Source organism: Balaenoptera acutorostrata, chromosome 1 (assembly GCF_949987535.1).
Source record: "Balaenoptera acutorostrata chromosome 1, mBalAcu1.1, whole genome shotgun sequence".
Taxonomy (NCBI): Eukaryota; Metazoa; Chordata; class Mammalia; order Artiodactyla; family Balaenopteridae; genus Balaenoptera; species Balaenoptera acutorostrata.
In genome coordinates this window covers 182344760-182363507 of record NC_080064.1, presented here as the reverse complement: position 1 = coordinate 182363507, position 18748 = coordinate 182344760, and the positions used below count along the sequence as shown (strand labels likewise).

General features: G+C 36.4%; 1 protein-coding gene across 3 annotated transcripts in view; it reads left to right on the top strand.

The window, feature by feature from the left end:
- The window catches only part of SPATA17 (spermatogenesis associated 17), a 199524-nt gene that overhangs the window by 4637 nt on the left and 176139 nt on the right, over nt 1-18748 (top strand). The window contains exon 2 of one of the 3 annotated variants that reach the window (XM_057556584.1): nt 13373-13438. The exons of the other annotated variants lie outside the window; for them this stretch is intronic. The gene's annotated coding sequence lies outside the window, so the exon portion shown is untranslated. The remainder of the gene's footprint in view (nt 1-13372; nt 13439-18748) is intronic. 3 annotated transcript variants of the gene reach the window in all.

The window sequence follows — 18748 nt, the reverse complement described above, 5'->3', positions numbered from 1 at the left end:
CACAGTAATCATATGAAGTGATTTTTATTATTCCTACTTTACAACAGAGGAAAATGAGATCTTAAAAGTGTAAGTTACTTGTTCAAAAAGATCAAAGATCTAATGAAGTTTGATCCATCTCAGTCCAAACCTTATGCTTGGAGTATGGGGACTTTAAGTCAAGTCCCTGCATGGAATTAGGGACATCAAATACATAAGGTCTAACCTGCCTTTCTAAGGTCAAGTTGAGGAAAGGGAAGCACCTGGTATGGCAAGTACTCTCCAGTACAAGCGATTTACCTGGACTTCATTACCTTGTGTCAACCTAAAGTATAATGTTCCTTAAGTTGGCCTGATTCTGGAATCCATTATTCCCATAAACATAATCAATTTGTTTCTAACTCCAACATAGTCAAAGGTTCTTGACTGTATTCTTAGTCTAATTAGTTGGTTTGATGTCCTTGACTTTGGATAATCATCTTGGTCCTAGTAACCTAAAGATTGTAAATAGCACTTAGTCGGATAGACACGAGTCTCTTCCTCTGATTCTAATTAGTTGCTGATTTTTCTGTTCAGTGGGACTCAATTCTGACCAGTAAAATTTAGCAAGGCTTCTGCCAAGCATACAAGGATGATTTATGGCAGAATGCAGAAACAGTTGAAATCCTAATTCTGTGTTACTTTAGGCTTAAACTTAAGCTCTTAAATTTATACTCTTACCTTACTTAAACACTTTAAATATCAGCTTTCTCATCTGTAAACGAGGCAATAATGCCTATTGAGATGTTAACTAAGAAAATTAAATGATTTTTTGTCACATTAGTTAGCACCCAGTAAAATCATAATATTAAAGGAAATCCGCAGAGGGAGAAATGGAGAGACTCCCGCACAGAGGCTCAGCGCCGAGCAGCGCTCACCAGCCCGAGAGGCTTGTCTGCTCACCCGCCGGGGCGGGCGGGGCTGGGAGCTGAGGCTCGGCTTCGGTCGGATCGCAGGGAGAGGACTGGGGCTGGCGGCGTGAACACAGCCTGAAGGGGTTGGCGCACCACAGCTAGCCGGGAGAGAGTCCGGGAAAAGGTCTGCAGCTGCCGAAGAGGCAAGAGACTTTTTCTTGCCTCTTTGTTTCACTGCGCGCGGGGAGAGGGGATTCAGAGCGCCGCCTAAATGAACTCCAGAGAAGGGCGCTAGCCGCGGCGATCAGCCCGGACCCCAGAGACGGGCGTGAGACGCTGGGGCTGCTGCTGCCGCCTCCAAAAAGCCTGTGTGTGAGCACAGGTCACTCTCCACACCGCCCCTCCCGGTAGCCTGTGCAGCCCACCACTGCCAGGGTCCCGGGATCCGGGGACAACATCCCCGGGAGAACGCACTGTGCGCTTCGGGCTGGTGCAACGTCACGCCGGCCTCGGCCGCCGCAGGCTCGCCCCGCCTCCTCTGTACCCCTCCCTCCCCGCGGCCTGGGTGAGCCAGAGCCCCCGAAGCAGCTGCTCCTTTAACCCCGTCCTGTCTGGGCGGGGAACAGATGCACTCAGGCGACCTACACACAGAGGCAGGTCCAAATCCAAAGCTGAACACCAGAAGCTGTGCGAACAGGGAAGAGAAGGGGAAATCTCTCCCAGCAGCCTCAGGAGCAGCGGATTAAAACTCCACAAACAACTTGATATACCTGCATCTGTTGAATACCTGAATAGACAACGAATCATCCCAAATTCAGGAGGGGGACTCTGGGAGCAGGAGATATTAATTTTTCCCCTTTTCCTTTTTTTTGTGAGTGTATATGTATATGCTTCTGGGTGAGATTTTGTCTGTATAGCTTTGCTTTACAATAGCTTTATTTTACTTCACTATATTATAGCCTCTTTCTTTCTTTCTTTCTATTTTTTCTCCCTTTTACTCTGAGCCGTGTGGATGAAAGGCTCTTGGTGCTCCAGCCAGGCATCAGGGCCGTGCCTCTGAGGTGGGAGAGCCAACTTCAGAACACTGGTCCACAAGAGACCTCCCAGCTCCACGTAATACCAAACGGCAAAAATCTCCCAGAGATCTCCATCTCAACATCAAGACCCAGCTTCACTCAACGACCAGCAAGCTACAGTGCTGGACACCCTATGCCAAACAACTAGCTAGACAGGAACACAACCCCATCCATTAGCAGAGAGGCTGCCTAAAATCATAATAAGGCCACAGACACCCCAAAATACACCACCAGACGTGGACGTGCCCACCAGAAAGACAAGATCTAGCCTCATCCACCAGAACTCAGGCACTAGTTCCCTCCACCAGGAAGCCTACACAACCCACTGAACCAACCTTAGCCACTGGGGACAGATACCAAAAACAACGGGAACTACGAACCTGCAGCCTGTGAAAAGGAGACCCCAAACACAGTAAGATAGGCAAAATGAGACGACAGAAAAACACACAGCAGATGAAGGAGCAGGCTCAAAACACACTGGACTTAACAAATGAAGAGGAAATAGGTAGTCTACCTGAAAAAGAATTCAGAATAATGATAGTAAGGATGATCCAAAATCTTGGAAATAGAATAGACAAAATGCAAGAAACATTTAACAAGGATGTAGAAGAACTAAAGAGGAACCAAGCAATGATGAAGAACACAATAAATGAAATTAAAAATACTCTAGATGGGATCAATAGTAGAATAACTGAGGCAGAAGAAAGGATAAGTGACCTGGAAGATAAAATGGTGGAAATAACTACTACAGAGCAGGATAAAGAAAAAAGAATGAAAAGAACTGAGGACAGTCTCAGGGACCTCTGGGACAACATTAAACGCTCCAACATTCGAATTATAGGGGTACCAGAAGAAGAAGAGAAAAAGAAAGGGACTGAGAAAATTTTTGAAGAGATTATAGTTGAAAACTTCCCTAATATGGGAAAGGAAATAGTTAATCAAGTCCTGGAAGCACAGAGAGTCCCATACAGGATAAACCCAAGGAGGAACACGCCAAGACACATATTAATCAAACTGTCAAAAATTAAATATAAGGAAAACATATTAAAGGCAGCAAGGGAAAAAAAACAAATAACACACAAGGGAATCCCCATAAGGTTAACATCTGATCTATCAGCAGAAACTCTGCAAGCCAGAAGGGAGTGGCAGGATATACTTAAAGTGATGAAGGAGAAAAACCTACAACCAAGATTACTCTACCCAGCAAGGATCTCATTCAGATTTGATGGAGAAATTAAAACCTTTACAGACAAGCAAAAGCTGAGAGAGTTCAGCACCACCAAACCAGCTTTACAACAAATGCTAAAGGAAATTCTCTAGGCAAGAAACACAAGAGAAGGAAAACACCTACAATAACAAACCCAATACATTTAAGAAAATGGGAATAGGAACATACATATCGATAATTACCTTGAATGTAAATGGATTAAATGCTCCCACCAAAAGACACAGGCTGGCTGAATGGATACAAAAACAAGACCCATATATATGCTGTCTACAAGAGACCCACTTCAGACCTAGAGACACATACAGACTGAAAGTGAGGGGATGGAAAAAGATATTCCATGCAAATGGAAATCAAAAGAAAGCTGGAGTAGCAATTCTCATATCAGACAAAATAGACTTTAAAATAAAGACTATTACAAGAGACAAAGAAGGACACTATATAATGATCAAGGGATCGATCCAAGAGGAAGCTATAACAATTGTAAATATTTATGCACCCAGCATAGGAGCACCTCAATACATAAGGCAAATACTAACAGCCATAAAAGGGGAAATTGACAGCAACACAATCATAGTAGGGGACTTTAACACCCCACTTTCGCCAATGGACAGATCATCCAAAATGAAAATAAATAAGGAAACACAAGCTTTAAATGATACATTAAACAATATGGACTTAATTGATATTTATAGGACATTCCACCCAAAAACAACAGAATACACATTTTTCTCAAGTGCTCATGGAACATTCTCCAGGATAGATCATATCTTGGGTCACAAATCAAGCCTTGGTAAATTTAAGAAAATTGAAATCGTATCAAGTATCTTTTCCGACCACAACGCTATGAGACTAGATATCAATTACAGGAAAAGATCTGTAAAAAATACAAACACATGGAGGCTACACAATACATTACTTAATAAGGAAGTGATTACTGAAGAAATCAAAGGGGAAATCAAAAAATACCTAGAAACAAATGACAACGGAGACACGACGACCCAAAACCTATGGGACGCAGCAAAAGCAGTGCTAAGAGGGAAGTTTATAGCAATACAAGCCTACCTCAAGAAACAGGAAACATCTCGAATAAACAACCTAACCTTGCACCTAAAGCAATTAGAGAAAGAAGAACAAAAAAACCCCAAAGCCAGCAGAAGGAAAGAAATTATAAAGATCAGGTCAGAAATAAATGAAAAAGAAATGAAGGAAACAATAGCAAAAATCAATGAAACTAAAAGCTGGTTCTTTGAGAAGATAAACAAAATTGATAAACCATTAGCCAGACTCATCAAGAGAAAAAGGGAGAAGACTCAGATCAATAGAATTAGAAATGAAAAAGGAGAAGTAACCACTGACACTGCAGAAATACAAAAGATCATGAGAGATTACTACAAGCAACTCTATGCCAATAAAATGGACAACCTGGAAGAAATGGACAGATTCTTAGAAATGCACAAACTGCCGAGACTGAACCAGGAAGAAATAGAAAATATGAACAGACCAATCACAAGCACTGAAATTGAAACTGTGATTAAAAACCTTCCAACAAACAAAAGCCCAGGACCAGATGGCTTCACAGGTGAATTCTATCAAACATTTAGAGAAGAGCTAACACCTATCCTTCTCAAACTCTTCCAAAATATTGCAGAGGGAGGAACACTCCCAAACTCATTCTACGAGGCCACCATCACCCTGATACCAAAACCAGACAAAGATGTCACAAAGAAAGAAAACTACAGGCCAATATCACTGATGAACATAGATGCAAAAATCCTCAACAAAATACTAGCAAACAGAATCCAACAGCACATTAAAAGGATCATACACCATGATCAAGTGGGGTTTATCCCAGGAATGCAAGGATTCTTTAATATACGCAAATCAATCAATGTGATACACCATATTAACAAATTGAAGGAGAAAAACCATATGATCATCTCAATAGATGCAGAGAAAGCTTTCGACAAAATTCAACACCCATTTATGATAAAAGCCCTGCAGAAAGTAGGCATAGAGGGAACTTTCCTCAACATAATAAAGGCCATATATGACAAACCCACAGCCAACATCGTCCTCAATGGTGAAAAACTGAAACCATTTCCACTAAGATCAGGAACAAGACAAGGTTGCCCACTCTCACCACTATTATTCAACATAGTTTTGGAAGTGTTAGCCACAGCAATAAGAGAAGACAAAGAAATAAAAGGAATCCAAATCGGAAAAGAAGAAGTAAAGCTGTCACTATTTGCAGACGACATGATACTATACATAGAGAATCCTAAAGATGCTACCAGAAAACTCCTAGAGCTAATCAATGAATTTGGTAAAGTAGCAGGATACAAAATTAATGCACAGAAATCTCTTGCATTTCTATACACTAATGACGAAAAATCTGAAAGTGAAATTAAGAAAACACTCCCATTTACCATTGCAACAAAAAGAATAAAATATCTAGGAATAAACCTACCTAAGGAGACAAAAGACCTGTATGCAGAAAATTATAAGACACTGATGAAAGAAATTAAAGATGATACGAATAGATGGAGAGATATACCGTGTTCCTGGATTGGAAGAATCAACATTGTGAAAATGACTCTACTACCCAAAGCAATCTACAGATTCAATGCAATCCCTATCAAACTACCACTGGCATTTTTCACAGAACTAGAACAAAAAATTTCACAATTTGTATGGAAACACAAAAGACCTCGAATAGCCAAAGCCATCTTGAGAACGAAAAATGGAGCTGGGGGAATCAGGCTCCCTGACTTCAGACTATATTACAAAGCTTCAGTAATCAAGACAGTTTGGTACTGGCACAAAAACAGAAATATAGATCAATGGAACAGGATAGAAAGCCCAGAGATAAACCCACACACATATGGTCAACTTATCTTTGATAAAGGAGGCAAGCATATACAGTGGAGAAAAGACAGCCTCTTCAATAAGTGGTGCTGGGAAAATTGTACAGGAACATGTAAAAGTATGAAATTAGAACACTCCCTGACACCATCACAAAAATAAACTCAAAATGGATTAAAGACCTAAGTGTAAGGGCAGACACTATCAAACTCTTAGAGGAAAACATAGGCAGAACACTCTATGACATACATCACAGCAAGATTCTTTTTGACCCAGCTCCCAGAGAAATGGAAATAAGAACACAAATAAACAAATGGGACCTAATGAAACTTAAAAGCTTTTGCACAGCAAAGGAAACCATAAACAAGACCAAAAGACAACCCTCAGAATGGGAGAAAATATTTGCAAATGAAGCAACTGACAAAGGATTAATCTCCAAGATTTACAAGCAGCTCATGCAGCTCAATAACAAAAAAACGAACAACCCAATCCAAAAATGGGCAGAAGATCTAAATAGACATTTCTCCAAAGAAGATATACAGATGGCCTACAGACACATGAAAGAATGCTCAACATCATTAATCATTAGAGAAATGCAAATCAAAACTACAATGAGATATCATCTCACACCGGTCAGAATGGCCATCATCAAAAAATCTAGAAACAATAAATGCTGGAGAGGGTGTGGAGGAAAGGGAACACTCTTGCACTGTTGGTGGGAATGTAAATTGATACAGCCACTATGGAGAACAGTATGGAGGTTCCTTAAAAAACTACAAATAGAACTACCATACGACCCAGCAATCCCACTACTGGGCATATACCCTGAGAAAACCATAGGTCAAAAAGAGTCATGTACCAAAATGTTCATTGCAGCTCTATCTACAATAGCCAGGACATGGAAGCAACCTAAGTGTCCATCGACAGATGAATGGATAAAGAAGATGTGGCACATATATACAATGGAATATTACTCAGCCATAAAAAGAAATGAAATGGAGGTATTTGTAATGAGGTGGATGGAGTTAGAGTCTGTCATACAGAGTGAAGTAAGTCAGAAAGAGAAAAACAAATACAGTATGCTAACACATATATACGGAATCTAAGGGAAAAAAAAAAGGCCATGAAGAACCTAGTGGCAAGACGGGAATAAAGACACAGACCTACTAGAGAATGGACTTGAGGATATGGGGAGGGGGTGGGGTGAGATGTGACAGGGTAAGAGAGTGTCATGGACATATATACACTACCAAATGTAAAATAGATAACTAGTGGGAAGCAGCCGCATAGCACAGGGAGATCAGCTCGGTGCTTTGTGACCACCTAGAGGGGTGGGATGGGGAGGGTGGGAGGGAGGGAGATGCAAGAGGGAAGAGAAATGGGAACATATTGTATATGTATAACTGATTCACTTTGTTATAAAGCAGAAGCTAACACACTATTGTAAGGCAATTATACTTCAATAAAGATGTTTAAAAAAAAAAAAAAAAGGAAATCACAACAGGAGAGCAAAGAATAAAATGCATATGATCAACTCAGCAGATATAAGAAAGGCAGTTGATAAATTTATTTATTTATGAGTATTTTTCTTTTATTTATAAAAGTTTTAAAAATTTTGATATATTATGTACATTTAATGAAGTACATAAACTATAAGTGTACAGCTTAATAATTTTTACGTATGTGTATACCCGTGTAACCATCATTCAGATAAAACTCTCAAGTTAAAAAATCTTTACAAATGAGAAATAAAGGGAAACGTGCTTATAATAAAGAATATGTTTCTAAAACCAATAGCCAACATCATGTGTGTTGTTGAAATACAATATCGATAGTTCCATTTAATTCAAAAACAAGAGAAAAATACACATTAATTCTACTATTTGGAACCTTTTTCTGGAAATTGTAGCCAATACTGTAATAAAAGAAAAAAAACCTAAATATTTATTAGTAAATATTAGAAGGGAAGAAGTAAAAGTTGGTTACAGATCATGAAATTATAAAGCTGAGAAAATGCAAGGTAATCTACTTAAAAAACTCTTAGAAATAAAATGAATTTGATAAAGTGTCTGATTACAAGGTAAATTTAGAAAAATCAGTAACTCTTCTTGGTACCAGCAATAACTAGATGAGGAATTAGATCAGAAGACATACTAAGCATTTATGTATACTTCTCCTTTGATTTCATTCAAAATACAGTTAAGTGTAAAAAAATTTTTAAAGACTAAATCTACAAAATTTTAAGAACAAAAAAGCATGCAATTAATAGACCAGTAATTTTGAAGAATTTCTAGAAAACAAAAATTCAGTAGGAAGAAGGAGAGATGGGAGTCTAAGCCAGCAGCTCTTATTCTTTTCTCCCTTGCACATCTGTGTTTAGACAACTCAGTTTTCAAAATAAGGGAAGCACAGCTATAAGGACCAAGAACCCCACTGCTTAGAAAGAAGCCTGCATCTGGTAGAGTCCACAGATGATGCAGATACTAGTAGGACCTCTGGTATGTCTCCAAAATCAGCTACCAAAAGCTTGAAGAAGCACTTCTGAGAGTGAATGGCTTCTTTTCTTTGACCATGGAAGCTCTGGAATCCTCCTGACCTGGAATTGGTCTAAGGAATACCTATGCCTCAGGCACCAAAAGAGAGATCTCAGTTCCCCAACATGTTCACTGCTGGCTCATTGAACAGAAAACGTTTTTACAGTAACTTTTACTGCCTGTCAGTACGCTACTGCCCTAGTGACCTGAGCAGGCAGTCCTGCCTAGATATCAAGCAATTGAATATCTATCAACATAAATAGGCAGAGAAAATTCATAAGCCATTCAAGGGAACTTTAGTTTGGAGGAAGGAGATTAAGCTAAGAAGCCAGAATAGGTGGCTACTGTGGAGTTAGAACTAATGGAGGACACGGATGTAAACTTTAGTAAAAATATAATAAGAACTTGTACAGAAATAAAATTAGAGAAAAAACAATTACTGGAACCAATTAAAATTATTTTCAGCTTAAAAATGTAATAAATCAATTAAAACATAGGATAGTCATAACTGAAATATAAATGTTTCAGGAAAGCAATGTGGTAGACATATCTATGGGACTTAGTATATGAATAATAGTCACTGCAGAATATGGAGTAGGAATGGGAAGGAGATAGATTAATAATAAAGAAATACTAGCAGAAAATGTTCCTAAACTGAAGAATGAGTATGGCTTTGAATTGAAAGGACTGTCTGAGTCCTAGACAGGATTTTCTTTTGGAAGACATACTTCTTAGATATTATCTATCCAAGGATACAGAAAAAATTTTACAAGCTTCTAATATAGACAGAAAAGAGAAAAGTGATTTGCTAAGGAAAGAGTCCAGCATTGGATGGCTCATATGCAACACAGAGACCTAGAAAAGGACAATAAGTATCGATTATTCAAGGTAACAACTAAAAATCCTAAACCTAGCAAGGATCTTATTCATTTTTTTGATGAGATATTTTTAGACATGTAAAGACTCAGAGTTACATCATCCATGTACCCAACCTGAGGAAATGTTCTCTAGAAAGTACTCTGTGTAATCAAGTGAAAATTAAATCATAACAAGGATTTGAGGATAGGGGAAGAACAAAAGAAGTAACGGAAACAATGATGAGCAATTATACTTGTATGTAGTATTTATGGTTAAATTTAGATAAGCATTGTGATACTGAGATTTATGAGATACCCCTTATTCTACGCAGTTAAAAGAATCCATCTGGCACTTTCAGTATTCTTCCTAGACATCTTTGTGCAGGTTCAAAAAATCATTAGTACATTTTCAATCAACAAGCAGTTACAGGCAACAGTCCTGCTAATTGTGTCACTAATACATAATGCAGGTACTTCTTTATCTAGCTTCTAATCTGTTACCTCTCCACTCTTCTAGCCTAAATTGTCCCTTTTGTGGCCTTAAGAACTCCTCCACTGGCTGCCCCATCACCTACTCCCAAAGCCAATACATATATTTTAGGTTTATGGTAATGTCTACCAAACTATCTTTCAGTTTTCTATGTAGTCAAATTAGTCAATCTATTTCTCTGGCTTTGGGAATTTTAGCCTATTTTTGAGTAGTCTTTTCCAGCCCATGATTATAAGAAAATTATCTGTATTTACTGATAATATTTAAAAGTTTTATTACATTTTTCCTTCACTCTTTATGCAGTTATATTTCTATGCATGTATTGTGTGAGATAATAACTTAATTTTTTTCTATAGAAATACAGTTGGCTCAACACCATTTATTGAACTATCCACACTTTCCTTACTAATTTTAAATTTTGCATAATAAATAAATAAAAGGGGTTAAAATTGCACAGGAAGAACTACAATTGTCTTTTTTTTATTGAAGTAGAGTTGGTTTACAATGTTGTGCCCATCTGCTGTACAGCAAAGTGACTCAGTTACACACATATAGACATTCTTTTTTTAATATTCTTTTCCATTTTGTTTTATCACAGGATATTGAATTTAGTTCCCTGTGCTGTACATTAGGACCTTGTTGTTTATCCATTCTAAATGTAATAGTTTGCATCTACCAACCCCAAACTCCCAGTCCATCCCTCCCCCTCCCCCCTCCCCCTTGGCAACCATAAGTCTGTTCTCTGTCTATGAGTCTGTTTCTGTTTTGTAGATATGTTCATTTGTGTCATATTTTAGATTCCACATATAAGTGATATTATATGGTATTTGTCTTTCTCTTTCTGACTTACTTCACCTAGTATGATAATCTCTAGGTCCATCCATGTTGCTGCAAATGGCATTATTTCATTCTTTTTTATGGCTGAGTAGTATTCCATTGTATATATGTACCACATCTTCTTTATCCATTCATCTGTTGATGAACATTTAGGTTGTTTCCATGTTTTGGCTATTGTGAACAGTGCAGCTGTGAACATAGGGGTGCATGTATCTTTTTGAATTATAGTTTTGTCCGGGTATATTCCCAGAAGTGGGATTGCTGGATCATATGGTAATTCTATGTTTAGTTTTCTGAGGAACCTCCATAAAATTGTCTTTATTCACTGAAAACACAATTTTATGCATACAAAACTCTAAACCACCTACAAACAAAATGATTTAGAAATAAAAAGTGAATTTAGCAAGATTGCATGATACAATACACAATACACAAAAATCAATTTTTTTTAATATAATAGCAGTGGGCAATTATAATTTGAAACTACAAAAATAATATAATTTACAATAGCATCAAAATGCATATGACTGTATCTACTTACCCTATAGAAATATGTACACAATTTGTGCACAGAGTATTTTATATGTGGGGTTATGAATAAAGGCATTCATTAAAGCATTATTTCCAAGAGGAAAAACACAGAAGAGACTTGTATGTATTTGTAACTAATCTGGCTAAATAAATAAAGCCATATTCACATGATGGAATATTAAGTAGCAGTTTAAAAGAGTGAAAAATTTTATAGATAATGATGTAAAAATCTCTGAGACAAAGTTAAAAAAAGAGGTCATAGGAAGCATGTAATACATTTAGCATGAAATTTTTATGTATAAATACATAGAGACACAAAAATATGGGTCTGGAGTCATATAACAAGCTGTTAATAATGATTAGGTTTTGAAAATTGGAGGATAAGGTAGGTTGAAATGGAATCAATTTTTTTCTCTATTTTTCTATATCAATTTTTTTTCTCTATTTTTATATTAAGCTTTGCATGTTCATGTATTATTTGTGAAATAAACAGGAAATAAATAGGTAAAAATTTGTTCTAAGACAAAAAATTTGTTTTGATTTTTTTTTTAATATTAATTTTAATTTTTTTGGCTGCACCACACAGCTTGTGGGATCTTAGTTCCCTGACCAGGGATTGAACCCGGGCCCTCAACAGTGAAAGCGCTGAGTCTCAACCACTGGACTGCCAGGGAATTACCCCCAATTTTGTTTTGAAAAGATAAAATTAAATATATAAAATAAGTGTCCATGAAGATGTAACTGGTACAAAACTTGCCCTCCCACCATGAAAAATTAGAAGACTGAACAAAATATATGAAAACTTATTTCTAGACATTGATGCAACAGACAGTGCAGGATTAGGATCTCTGAAAGAAAGGAAATAAATTACATTATCCAGACAATTACCCCATCTTTATTCCTGGAGGTAATTTCTGAACAAAATCCAAATTCTCAACAGCATAGCCTTCATAGTATCCAGCATCTATTCATAAATTACTAGTAGGAGAAAAATGTAGCAAACTAAGACCTGTAACAAGGAGGAGAAAAATCAGTTAATAGAAACAGACAAGATAATAAAATTAGGAGACAAGGATTTTTAAATAGCGATTCAGAATTTAAAGACTTAAAGGAAAATATGAGCATAATGAGAAGTTAAATGGAATATAAAGAAGAAGCAAATGAGACTTTTAGAGATTAAGAAAACACAGCATCTGAAAGAAATAATTCATTAGATGGACTAAACATCAGACTAAAATATTGCAAATAAAAGATCAATGAATTTGAAGACATACCAAATATATAATTTTGGGTAGAGTATTCTATAAATATCAATTAGATCAAGTTGGTTGACAAATATTCACATTTTCTATATTGTTATGGATTTCCTGTACAGTTGTCCTATCAATTATTAGGGGATACATGTTGCAATTCCCAACTATAATTGTGGATTTGTCTATTTCTCCTTTTAGTTTTGTCAGGTTTTGCTTCATGTATTTTGAAGCTTTATTATTAGGTGCATATGCCTTTAAAATGATCATATCTGCTTAATAGATATGATAAATTAACATTTTTATCATTGTAAGATGGTTTTCTTTGTGCATGATAATTTCCCTTACTCTTAAGTCTACTTTAAATAATATATTTTAAGCTATGAAAAGTGTTTGAAGAACTTAAAACAATATTGAGATGCCATTCTTGTGTGTGTGTGTATATGATCTCAAATTTACACAAAAGTTGCAATACAGAACAGAAGATACTTCTTTCAAAAACCAAATGGGGATGGGTTGCAATCTGATGCCTTGCAAATTCTTTTTCCATATGAGAACATTTTCTATATAACCACAATTCAACCATCAAAATCAAGAAATTAATATTTGTACATTTCCACCATCTAATCTTCAGACTCCAAACTTTGCCAATTGTCCCAATAATGTTATTTATAGCAAAAAATGTTGTTTGTTTTGTCTCTTTAGTTATTTTTAATATAGAGCATTTTCTCAAATTTTCTTCAATTTTCATGACCTTGACCCCTTTGAAGAACACAGATCAGTTATTTTGTGGAATTTCCCTCAATTTAAGTTTGTCTGATTTTTCCTCTATTAGATTCAGAGTATGTATGGCAGAAATATCACAGAAGTAATGCTCTGATCTTTTCAATACATCTACCAGGTACTGCATGATTTTGATTTGTCCAATTACTGGTGGGGTTCATTTGGATAATGTCATTAAGGTTATGTCTGCTAGGCTTCTTCACTATGATGTTCTTTTTTCCTTTGTAACTAACAGGTGTTTTTTAAAAGCAAGTAATTTGAAGCTGTCCCTCTTCTAACTTTCAATTTATTTAAATATTTTCTTATTTATATCGTTATGGGCTCATATGTTCCTATTTTAGTCAATGGGTTAAAATCCATTGCTCTATTTATATTCATGCTAGCATTGTCCTAGATTTGTCTAATGGAAGCCACTAAAAGCTTCCTTCTGTGTCCTGATCATGGTAATACTCTCCTGCTTTCTGACACAAAAAAGTTGAGGCTAAGCTTTTACTTTTTCTGCCCCAGCCCTGGAGTTATCCATTTCTTCAAGGACCTCTTGTTTCTTTTAGTAGATGCCTGTGCCATTGGGTGTTGTTGTTCTCAAGCCCTCTCAAGTGGACAGAGCTAGAAAATATGTGTATATATGCATTTGCACAGAGTTTACATCTATACTTTATCTATGTATCTATCTATCCATTCATCCATCCATGTAGATGTTGAAATCCATTGACAACTCTATTTCAAATCCAGCACTACAGAGTTCATTCTAATTTTTTTTCCCTTTTCTTTTATTTTTAATATATTCACTTATTTGACCAATCCCTCTGTATGTAATCAAACTCCTGTCACCACAGCTGCTTTTTCTTTTAGGTATACCACTTTCCACCCTGTGTGGGGTCTTCCTCTCTGTGCTGAACTATCACCTCCCAGCCAACTTGGGTACTCTTTTCATCACTCTTGGGCTCTGATTCCCTGTCTGGCTGCCCTCCCATGTGTACCTTTTCTTTACCTTTCCTCAACACCCTAAAGCCAGGCCTCTCCATGGGAATACTCTCCTTACTCAGACTGGGACAACCTACCCCAGGGGTTGCCCCCCCCCAATGTGGATGCCCACCTTACCCCGCACAGGCTGTTATACCCCATGCTGAGCCATGGGGTCCTCCCCATCCCCCCACCCCCCAGCACAGATCTTTGCTTTTCTTGCCCACTGCTGATTTCTTTAGGACTTAATTGTTCAGGAAATGAAGTGAAGAGAAGTGAGAAGGAAGATGAAGAAAAGCAAATATGAAATATTTTAAAAGTACACTAACAGTATAAATCTACATGACAAACTATGATAATTCCTACTTTATGATCTAATGCTTATGTATTTGCAACCCATGATTCATTGAACTGTGAAGTAATAATAATAACGAGAGTTATTAATGAAAAACAAAACATGGCTTCTACCTTCTAAAATGTCGTATTTCTCATTATCAAGTAGTTATTGACCTCTTATTAGTAACATGGGTGATAATCAGAACCCAAAGTAGAAAATAAGCATAATTCTGCCTTTAAGGAGCTTGAAATCCTTTAAGACCTAATAGTGAAATGATATGGAAAAAAGTAATCATTGTACACATCAATATGTCTTATAACACAGGACAGCTACTATCGGAATTTTATTCCTAATGTCTAAAATAGCCACAAGTTATATGATAATGAAAAGGAAAGCATATTGGGTTTTTAATCTAGTATTTATTTAGTAGCTAAGGTCAGACTAAGCATAGTATTTTGATGTGTAAAATGCATATTTTTTGCATATTACTAGAAAAATACTTAACCACACATTTTTTCATTTTTATTTATTGTCAATTATTTTCTGGCCACTAATTACATACGTGCGCATAGTGTTATCCAGGGTTATAATACTTCTAGCTGATGATGAAGTGACTGGAAACTTCCAGCTTTTTCTCGATGTTTTATTACATTCCTGGTAATACTTTTGGTCTTTCATCATTATTAATTCACTTAGTATTCATTGTGATAATGCTGATCATAATAAATTTATTTCAAATTCATGTAGATGTCATGTTTTATTCACTGCTATAGGATTTTCATTGTAATTTGGAACTAATTAATATACCATTAAAATAAAGTGTTACCCACATTTTTCATTTTAAACATAAAATGTCTAGCAGTTCATGACATATTGTATGAGTATGCAGCATCCCAGTGGCAACCCAAGTATCTGTAAATTTCATTTTTAAGCAGTTAAAAAAATGGCAACAGAAAAATGTTTATAGACGTCAAATTTCAGCACATAACTTAAAACTTAGCAGTAAGTTAACTACTAGTTATTTTAAAGCATGTCCCTTTAATTTAATGTATGGTTCTTATTAGTGTCATAGTATGCTTTTATTTATATAACTGTTAAAAAAAAACCCAGAGATTTTTAATAACTCCAAAAAGAAATTATTTAATCTTCCTTTTGACTAGGTATTATATGTTAGCATTATTACCAGGAGAGTTAAAAAAACATAAACTCAGGACAGATAATTTGATTGCTTATCTTCTATATTTCTTATGACAATTATAAGTAAGGCGTAAGCTCAAACTAATACACTAGTTGAAAAGAAGTAGTAGGCATATCTGTATACCCTATATTTTTTCTCCCTCCTTTGCAAAGATAGGCAGTTGTTGATTGCTGCTGGTGAAGGACAGAAGAATGTTTTCAATAATTTAAATAGAGCATAGTTGACCCTTGAACAACATGGGTTTGAACTGGCTGAGTCCACTTATACTCAGATTGTTTTCAACAAATACATTCTGCAGTGCTACACGATCCCCAGTTGGTTGAATCCGTGGATGTGGAACTGCAGATATGGGGGGTTGACTGTAAAATTATACATGGATCTTTGACTGTGTGGGGTGTTGGCTCCCGTAACACCCACATTATTCAAGGGTCAACTGTATATTTAAAACTGAAAAACAGATCTACTATAGTTATATTAAATGTTAATGATAAAAAGGGTTAAATAACCATGAGAAACCGTTTTATCCCATTATCATGAATTTGACTTTACATCAACCTTTTTCAATAAATGTTTCTTTCCTTATCTTCTTTACACTCTATCGTCTTTGAATTGCCTGCTCTACTAGACATTGTGTTGCTTTATCTTTTCTGTTTTTGCCCTAAATGACATTTTATATCCTGCACTAGGATATCTTATTATTGGCTAGGATAAAATGTTAAAAGAAAAACGAAAGATTCCTTTTAACCCTGTAACCCCTTGAAACAGTGGCCTTGTTTTCATGACTTTTTCATGGCAGTTGACACTGTGTAATCATGATCTCCCTTTCCTGAAGCCTTTCCATTAACTCCTAATGAACTGCAAAATACTTGTCTCTTATACTTGGGCCTTGTTTTTTGGGTTTTTTTCCCCCCTTATTTAACACCTTTCGCTATAAATTTTTTTGAACCAAAGTCTGTTAAACTTTGGAGATGTGTGGTGCCAGTGCCACAGTGATGATATTCAGGGAGTCTAATATCCCGTAATATTATCCACAAAATTCTGAGAACTGTTAAGAACTTTGCCTTCTGCCTTGGCTTCAGCTATTACTTACCATATCTTCCTTCTTTTCTTCCTTTCTTCCTTCTTCTTTTCTTTCTTTCTTCCATCCTTCCACGAACATTAGTTTAGCTCCTCCTATGTATCAGATACTTTAGTACATGTTGGGATACAGATATGAATAAAAGGCGAGCCTCTCAAGAAGATAAATGTTATAATTAGTATATAGAAGAAATTTCAGGATATATAAAGATATATCTCTCTGGAAGTTGCAAAAGTCAGTTCAAGAAGAGGGTGTAGTTTTGTGATAGTTTGAGGTCAAGAGAGCACAGGGCCTGTTCTGTGAACTATAGGAGTAGAACGGCTCTATCACAGGATTGAAGTGGTAAAAGAAGACATGGGAGATTAAGTCTGAGCCAGAGCTGGGAGGACTTTGACATCTCAAGGGCTTTAGACTTCATTCAGAAGACTTGGGGTGTTTTGTGGGGTTGCCATGAAAGGATTTTAGGAAAAAATGGACTTGATTAGATTCATGTTTTAGAAAGACCATTCAAACAATAGCTTGAAGGATAGAGTAGAATAAAAGACTAGTGTCTAGGAAACAATGCTTTTGCAAATAACTAATCTTAGAAATATGAAGACATGAACTAATGCAAATAATTGGTTTTGCAGTTTTTGATTTGAGCAGTTGGGTGAATCATATTGTCTTTCATGAGAAATGGCTTGCAGAAAAGAGCTGTTCTAAGAGAGAAGAATAGAGGATGGGTGTGTGTGGAGGAGGGATGAGAGGAGTTATTTTAGATATGTTGAATTTGAAGTACCTGAGGAATATCCCAGCACAGATGTTAAGATGTTTTAGATATACAGATCAGGAGAGTTGCCCATCCTCTGAGAACCTATTCAAAATGCTTCCTTTGACTCCCGTCTTTCCCTACTCACTATTTCCTAAAAAAACAAACAAGAAAACCACTTTTCTACTTCTGAATTTTCCAGATCTTTCCTTCTAACATGGTATTTTACTTTTCTCATACGGTATTTCACTTTCCACATAATTTTATTTACTGTTGCTATTATTTTTCAGTTCTATTATTGGTTGGGCCAAAAGGTTCTTTCGTTTTTTCCATAAGATGGCTGTAGTAGCGCTTAGTTGTCTTTAACTTCATTCGAAACAATTCTGCTAGATTGTATGTGACAGCTGTCATGTCAGTGTGCATTTAAAAAAAGACATCAAAATTGGTGAATTTTTGTGTAGCCATTTTAATATTGAAGATGGAAGAAAAAAAGCAACATTTTCAGAATATTATGCTTTATTATTTCAAGAAAGGTAAAATGCAACTGAAATGCAAAAAAAGGTTTGTGCAGTGTATGGAGAAGGTGCTGTGACTGATCAAACGTGTCAAAAGTGTTTTGCAAAGTTTCGTGTTGGAGATTTCTCGCTGGACGATGCTCCACAGTCAGGTAGGACAGTTGAACTTGATAGTGATCAAATTGAAACAATAATTGAGAACAATCAATGTTATGTCACACAGGAGATAGCCAACATACTCAAAATATCCAAATAAAGCGTTGAAAATCATTTGCACCAGCTTGGTTATGTGAATCGCTTTGATGTTTGGGTTCCACATAAGTTAAGCGAAAAAACCTTCTTGACCATATTTCCACACGTGATTCTTTACTGAAATGTAATGAAAACGTTCCGTTTTTAAAACAATTTGTGACAGGCGATGAAAAGTGGACACAATACCGTGGAATGGAAGAGATCGTGGGGCAAGCAAAATGAACCACCACCAACCACACCAAAGGCTGGTCTTCATCCAAAGATGGGGATGTTGTGAATATGGTGGGATTGGAAGGGAGTCCTCTATTATGAGCTCCTTCCAGAAAACCAAACGATT